Source organism: Equus caballus, chromosome 10, assembly GCF_041296265.1.
Source record: "Equus caballus isolate H_3958 breed thoroughbred chromosome 10, TB-T2T, whole genome shotgun sequence".
Lineage (NCBI taxonomy): Eukaryota > Metazoa > Chordata > Mammalia > Perissodactyla > Equidae > Equus > Equus caballus.
Window position 1 is genome coordinate 12983527 of NC_091693.1, and position 7416 is coordinate 12990942.

General features: G+C 49.6%; 1 long non-coding RNA gene across 1 annotated transcript in view; it reads right to left on the bottom strand.

Moving 5' to 3' along the window:
* The window catches only part of LOC111775440 (uncharacterized), a 96303-nt gene that overhangs the window by 56040 nt on the left and 32847 nt on the right, over positions 1–7416 (bottom strand). The window lies entirely within an intron of this gene.

The following is a 7416-nucleotide window of genomic DNA, read 5'->3' on the forward strand; positions in this document are numbered from 1 at the left end:
CCCTTCAGTGACTTCCTACCACTCAGATTAAAGCACAGACTCTTTCATGTGGCCCCCAAGGCCCTGCACCAAATCCCCCCCCCCCCCCCCCAGGCTCCATGTACATTGGCCACTCTCAGTTTTGAGGGGATGTGGGTGTGGCTGTGAGCAGGGAGGGTGGGTCTCCGGGTCTTTTCATTCCTTGGATCAGATCCCCATTTCTATTAATTTTGTTGTAAGGTCATGAAGACTAAAATCTCCTGAGCATTTTCTCTAGGAAGACTCCCTTTGGAGTAGCTATTTATATCTGCCTGCCCTGCTATGATCATCTGCAGTACCTGTTCCAACAGCTTTAGGACTGGGTCCTAACTGGAGTCTAAAACACAGGTAAGCTGCTGATCCCTTTGCCCCAAACAGTGATATAGACTGTGATACATGCTTGTCTGAAGTCCCCAGTGTGGGAGAATGGGGAATAGTAATTTAACTATGATTCTTTTCTGCTATTTTTTGAGGGAGTTCAGAGTAACAGGTAATATTTTTATCTCCTAATATTCCAGGTACTTCTACATAATTGATTACATGATTGCTTGAGTATTTTGGTTTAGTTTTATAGATTAGGATAAGGAGATCCAATTTGCAACTCTCCTATAACCTATAACCAATATGGCAATAATTTGTCCTACTGGTGGAATATCTCAAATTATACTCTTTAGGGAAATGTTTCTTATATTCTCAGTGTTTTTGAGAATTACCTGGGGTGCTTTTTGATGTGGATTAAGGCTGCCCCAGCTAGGGAAGCCCAACGTGACCTGGCCTACATGCCAAACTATATGACCTGGTGGATTTTTTTATGGTATGAATTAGGGCTGCTCCAGGGAGAGAAGCCCAGAGCATCCTCACCTACATGCCGATCTATATGGCCAGATTCGTATCTAAACATTATATGACCGCACAATAACCAGACCCCATCTGCACTGAAATCATTTAATGACTTTTTACATCATCTTTTCTTTTTCCAGTAAAAATAAGTCACGTACCCATGCCTTATAAAATTAGCCCTAACCCTCAACTCAGGGCAGCAGCAGGAGCTCTGACTGCCCATGGGTCCTGTTCACATGCAGCAGCAGGAGCTCTGACTGCCCATGGGTCCTGTCCCCATGCTATTCCACACTATTCTCTAAATAAAGAGAGCACTACTGCCAGATCTTGAGAGTCCAAGAAATCTTTCTTTCGACTCCTCGGCTCACCGACCCCGCATCACTTTTTGAGAATGGAGATCCCTGGGCTCTGTGTTCTTATGGCCAAGCCTGAGATAAATGGGGCTAGGGTGGAGATATGCTCTCTTACTAGTAGAAGGAGCTGGAAGGAGCAAGAAAAGAGCATGGATGTGTCATTATAATGTGAGGAAGACAGGAAGATGAAGAAGAGTGATCCAATCTATGACATGAGCCCATGTTTATTAGATGTAGAAGTTCTAACCATGAATCCTTGCATTTAAAATAAATACTTGTTAAATAACTCTCAAATTCCCTCACCTTGAGATTTTACATGTATGCAGGGGCCCACCACACACACACACACACACACGCACACACACACACGCACACTCAGGGAACCTACAGGATCCTGGACTGCACCAGGCAGGCATCAAAAACAGAGTAAAGAGAGTGAGGACCCATGCGATGTCCCTGGGGCAGTCAGCTCAGAGACTGCTGTGAGGGTTAAAAGGAGGCTGAGGGTGGGATATGTCTCAGAGGAGTGGGGTGATGCAGGGAGCAGGGAGGGCACCAGGAGGAAGGTGCACTATTCCCAACAGAGAACACATTTCTCTGCAGCAACTGCACATACAGAGGGTGCCCAGGCCAGGCTGACAATGCCTCGGCCCAACACCAACCCTGCTCCAGGATGCAGAATTTGCAGTCTGTGCTCCAAATGGTTGGGATTGAGGTTGACAGTGACATTAAGGGAAACCTAAAATTCCAAACTCAGAAGCCTGTCCTACAAAATAAAGAAAGTCCCCAGGGCACACACTGCCCACATCTAAATTAGTAGGAAGTTCAGTCATTTCCTGGGTTCCTCCCCTACAGGTCCACTTGCAGTCACACAGGGTGGCTCACAAATATCTATGCATCTCTCATCTTTTCAGCTGCTGCCACATCCTGGCAGATGATTGAAAATCAGGATGATAGAGCCTGAGAGCCTGGTCCAGCTCATCAGGAAGGCAGGACTTCGCCTCCAGACTTATGGAGACAGGAGGCACTGACCATCTGAAGACCTGGGGGTACTGGGAAAGTGGGCAGTCACATAGAGCTGCACAAGTGTGATATGGACAGAGTTGAGGAAGGACTGGGTCAGAGAATGGAAGTGAGGGACCTCAGCCAGAAGCACTGAACTAGAAAGTTCTTGAATGTTTGCAGGTAAAATGCTGGATTCTCCAGAGGAAATAACTCAGCTGCAGCAGCTCAAGGGTTTGCATGCTCCTGTCTGCCCACCATCTACCACTCTGACCTCCAGGAGTAATGACCCATCTCTATCTGTGGAAGGCCCAATCTGGAATAATCCACAGCAGCCCAGGCAAGGCCCATGTCCACAGAGCCTAAGTGACAGGGCCTTCAGGGCCACAGGCTCATGGACATTTGCCTCAGTGTCCACACCTGGGCAGGGGCATCTGGGCCCTGAGTGTCCATCTTTTACTGTCCTCTGTGCTAGCCCCCTCTCCAAAATGACTTAGGCTCTGGTATCAGTTCCAGATCACTAGTCCAGGCTGATACCTCCTCCAAGGGGAGGTTCCTCTCTGGGGCCCCTGATGTCTCCCAGGAGCTTCACCCAGAGTAAATCTAAAGAGCGTTTGAGGCCTGGGGTTGTAGCAGTAAGAACAGTTGCATTGGTCTCAGGTGATGGAAAAGGTCCACAAGGCCTCAAGGTGGAGGAGGAGTGCCCTCCAGTGGATGGTTCCCACTGGAAGAAGAGCAAAATGGGGCCAGGAGAGCTGAGAGATTAGGGCTGACCTTGGAGAAATGGTGCATTCAGGTTCAGAAGGAGGCATATTTAGGGGTAATTAACTTATAGCTGCCTGTAGCTCACCAGCTAGAAGACTGTGGTTTTTCAAAGGGTGTAACCACAAATCAGAACGACACCACTGGGTTATACTGCAAAGTCAGATGAGGGAAATACTATAGACATTGAGATGAAAAAAGACATGACAAATCTATATGCAACGTCATTAGACAGTCTACTCTGATGTTCTTATCATCTTAAGAGGCACCTTAGCAATCAATGCAAAGTAATTCTATCATTAGGAAAAAATATCTTATTACGAAGAAAATGTATCATAGGAGTTTCTCTTTATTTTCAGGATCATATACCTTGCATCATTCCTTAAGCATGAATCTACACCCGAAAAATGGACTTCGTCAGAGACCGGCAAGTGTCAGGGTCTCATTCCTAGCACCTGTGGGCTGACTGTGCCCTGCTCTCCCAACCCAGGACCCCTCTTTGAATCACAGGAGCCTTTGATGCTCCCCCATTAGAGGCAGGAGGTCTTTTCAGTGTCCTCACCCCTCCAGTCTCACACTCGGGGCAGAGTCTATTGTCCATCTTGGATTTGATACTTAAATTATTTATCTCTAGTTCTGTTCTTCATCCATCCCAACATTGTAACAGGTCCAACAGGTGCCTCCTGCTTGTGATTTTGAGGGAAAAGTTCTCAAAAACACTTGCCCGTACCCACTTAGAACAGACCTCCATTTGAGTGCCATCATCACTACCCAGAAGGATTTGGACACTATTTTTTGGTATCAGATGCCTTCCAACTCTTAGGGGGAAATGTGACTCTCTCCACAGGGATAACCAGCAGAAATGGACAAGGAGAAATCGCATTAGTGTTCACAGAAGACCTATAGAAATTCATGGAAGTTTAAAATTATAGGAGAGTCCACGTACAATCCACATTCCTGTGCTGAAAAAATGGATTCTTGTGGCTTTCACCATTTCCTTAAAAGCTAAACTATAAAAGTTACATTAACAATGAGCTAGAGAATAAAACGTACATCACAGTTGCTGATAAAACTAAAATAGTTATTTCTTTTTCCATAAAAGGGAATTCCAGTGCATTATGTTCATGTTCACAATGATGTAAGAGTGCCCTTCTGTCAATAGCCTACCTACAATTACTGACCTGGCAAAAAATGACTTCCCCTTTCCCTTTAAATCTGAAATAAAAAAGTAGAGGTGGTTCCTGGGACCTCTCCCAGATCCTACCACCTGTGACCAGCAGCAGGAGAGTCCAGACTCAAGGTCCTCTGATCCTTAAGACAGCAAGGGTGGCCCGGGCTGTCCCTGTGCTCTGATGTCCCCAAGTCCCTAGAGTGCTGATGGGTGGGTGTGGGACCCAAGGCCAGAGAGTTCCAATCTTTCTTCACGGCTCCATCTCAATATGCTCTTTATGCTCCATAGCCCTATGCTCTTTGCCTCTGGCATCCACAGACATTGGGAAGTTCTGGAAGCTGAATTCCTACTGGAAAGCAATGACCCCCTCCTGAGATCTCAGGGCAGCTCCTGTGCATGCCTGGACCCTGTGACCACCCGTCAAGATATCACAGCACTGACCTGCCAGTCTGTGCAGTTGGCATTCCCAAGGCTTGAAGGCACTTGCCCAGGCACCACTCTGATCCCATCACCTGGCCCTCCTCTCTGATGCAGGGAGTGTCACATGAGGAGGAGGGTTTGGTGGGCTCAGCACCTAGTATATCCAGACCGCTGTTCCAAGGAGCTGATGCTGAGTCCAAGGCAGTGCCAAGATGGGAGACTGAGGTTTGACAAGGAACCTGCAGTGAGACCAAGAGGTGGAAACAATGCCTGGGCCACCATGATTAATCCCTGATGAGAGATGAGAACATAGGGTCCCTTCCTTGTGCCCAGGCAGGGACTCTGAACAGAAGCCTCCACTCCAGCCACAATGTCTGTGAGGATGAGAAACAAGCCAAGTCAGCTATCTAGCCATCCCTGTCTGCACCTAGTAAGAGATGCTTAATAAACACTGTTAAATGGATGAGGGGAACCGCACAACAGAAGCCTGTCACCCCCATGTGACACCTGGGGGTCAGAGCACATTCCCTATAGACACAAGGACACTGATATCGCATGGGAGGAAGCCAACAAGTGCCCACGGCTATCCCAGAGATGGAACTGTACTCCTTGTAGAGTCAGGAGGGAGGACAGGGACCTCCTAACAGTCAGGGGTCAGATATCCATTCATCCCAGAAAATCACACTCCCTCCCCATCTCAACCTTGTGAGTGACTTCTCTCCCCAGAGGGCCTGGGCCAGGAGCCTGTGTGCCTCCTCTTCTCACAGAGACCTGACCTGACACAAACTCTAGATACTCCACCCCAGGTAAAGTTACCACCAGAAAAATCAAAGCCCTACCCCGATCACAAAGGAAGTCATGGCTGACTCCCCATCCCCAGGGTTCCTGGTCTGTGGAGACACCTGGCTGTCAACACACGAAGACATCTCACTAGCCCAAAGTGTCAGGTGGAACAAGGGGAATTCCCCATCTAGTTGGGACAGGAAAACCAGGATGTGTTTGCTTCCATCTCAGAGGGGCTGAGGGTCCACAGGGGCCTCCCCTCCTGTAACAGAGGAACCTATGGAATCCCCTGGTTGACTCTCCATGTGGAACTGCTCCAGATCCTGGGCCCTGTGGGGAGACTTGGAGCAGATGACAGACAGGAGCACAGATGACTCAGATAGAATGCCCCACTGCTGAGATCTCAGCCCCCTAGGCCTTGAGACCCTTCACGGTGTCTTGAGCCCTCAGTAGACCACTCACTGGGCATTTTCTTTGGAACCTCAGGGGCAGAGAGCTCCTCCTGAGGGAGCACATCCACCAGGCAGCACAGAACACTGGATTAGGTATCCACTGGACAATTCCTGTCCTCTCCCTGGACTCGACCTGCACTGGGATGGAGTTGGGCAGCCTGGGGACCCTCAGTGACAGAACCTGGGCTGAAGGGTCCCTCAGCCTGGAGATCAGAGCCCATCTCTGTCAGGGCTCAAGGCCAGCTCACACCTCCTAGAGCCTGATCAGCAGCCCTGGTGCAGATCCTAACATTGGCTGCAGGTCTTTTCATGCCCTCCAGGGGACAATATCAGATCACACAGGAAATTAGCAGGAAATTAACACAGGAATGTGGCTTTGGCTAAGGAAGTGGAGAAGGAGGCTGATTTCCATCCTTAGGTCCAACAGATCCTTCTGGGTTCCTCCTATGTGCCTGCTCTATCCTGCCTGCCCCTTCTAAGGATGTCAGAGCACTCTGCTGTGTCAGAGGGTCCAGTGCAGCTCCCCATTCCCTGCCTGGTGCCATCCATGAGGAAGGTGGGTTGACCACAGGGAAGGTAGCCAGGCAAAGGACAGAGGCCCCCAGGATGGTCAGGGAGCACATGGACAGGCTCTGAGCCAGAGCTCAGCCAACACACATGGAGAGGGAGGGTCTCCCTGAAACCTTCCCCAGAGGACCAGCGAACTCACAGCCACCTGACATCCCACCACAACCATCACATTACCCAGGACATGCAGGAAACCTTCCCTGTCACACCCGGGAACTGAAGCTTCTGAGACACTGGTACTGGGTCTCTGTCTCTGAAAGCAGAGGCCAGAATGGTGACACCCAGAGACAGAGGGCTGGTCCCCTCACCAATCATCACTCAGCTTGCCCCTTTCTCACCCCCGGAGTCATCTCTGTGACCTTGTGGCTGGGAGTAAATCCAAACTTCCCAGAGCATTTGAGGACACTGAGAAGACCCTGGTGGCCAGCTGGGTTTCTGTGTCACAAACAGAAATAATCCCCTGGCTTTGGAGACCCCTGGGTCTCTGTGTGGTGCTGACAGATCCAAGGCCAGGACACAGCAGAGGTCAATGCTGGGAGCAGGAGGCATCATCCTCTCAGGGGACAAGGTCCCCATCAGACTTGCTATTAAAAGTGTGCTCCACAGGCCAATGTGATCAGCGTCACCTGAGAGCTTGTGAGGTGCAGACTGTGGGGTCCACCCTGCATCTGTGGTGTCAGAACCTTCATTTTAACAGAATCTCTTGACTCTGAACTGGAGAAGGGGAGAGGCAGCCCCACCCTCACAAAATGGAGTCTTAACCTGGCTGGCTATCCACAAACCTGGGCAGCTGCTAAGGTAGCATTTCTCAGTTGTCACCTAGGCATTCACAATCTTTAGACAGTTCCATCGGTGATTCTGACACAGAGCAGGGGTGACGTCCCTGTGACAAGAGTTCCTGATGCAGCCCCAGACCTCCTGCTCTGAAGGGAAAAGTCAAATGTGAAAGTGAAAGAGCTGTAGGGGAGACTGACTGTGCACCGTGACCCAGAGTTCTGGAGACCGCCCAGGACACCAATGCCCCAGGCTTGCGCTTGTCCAAATAAGG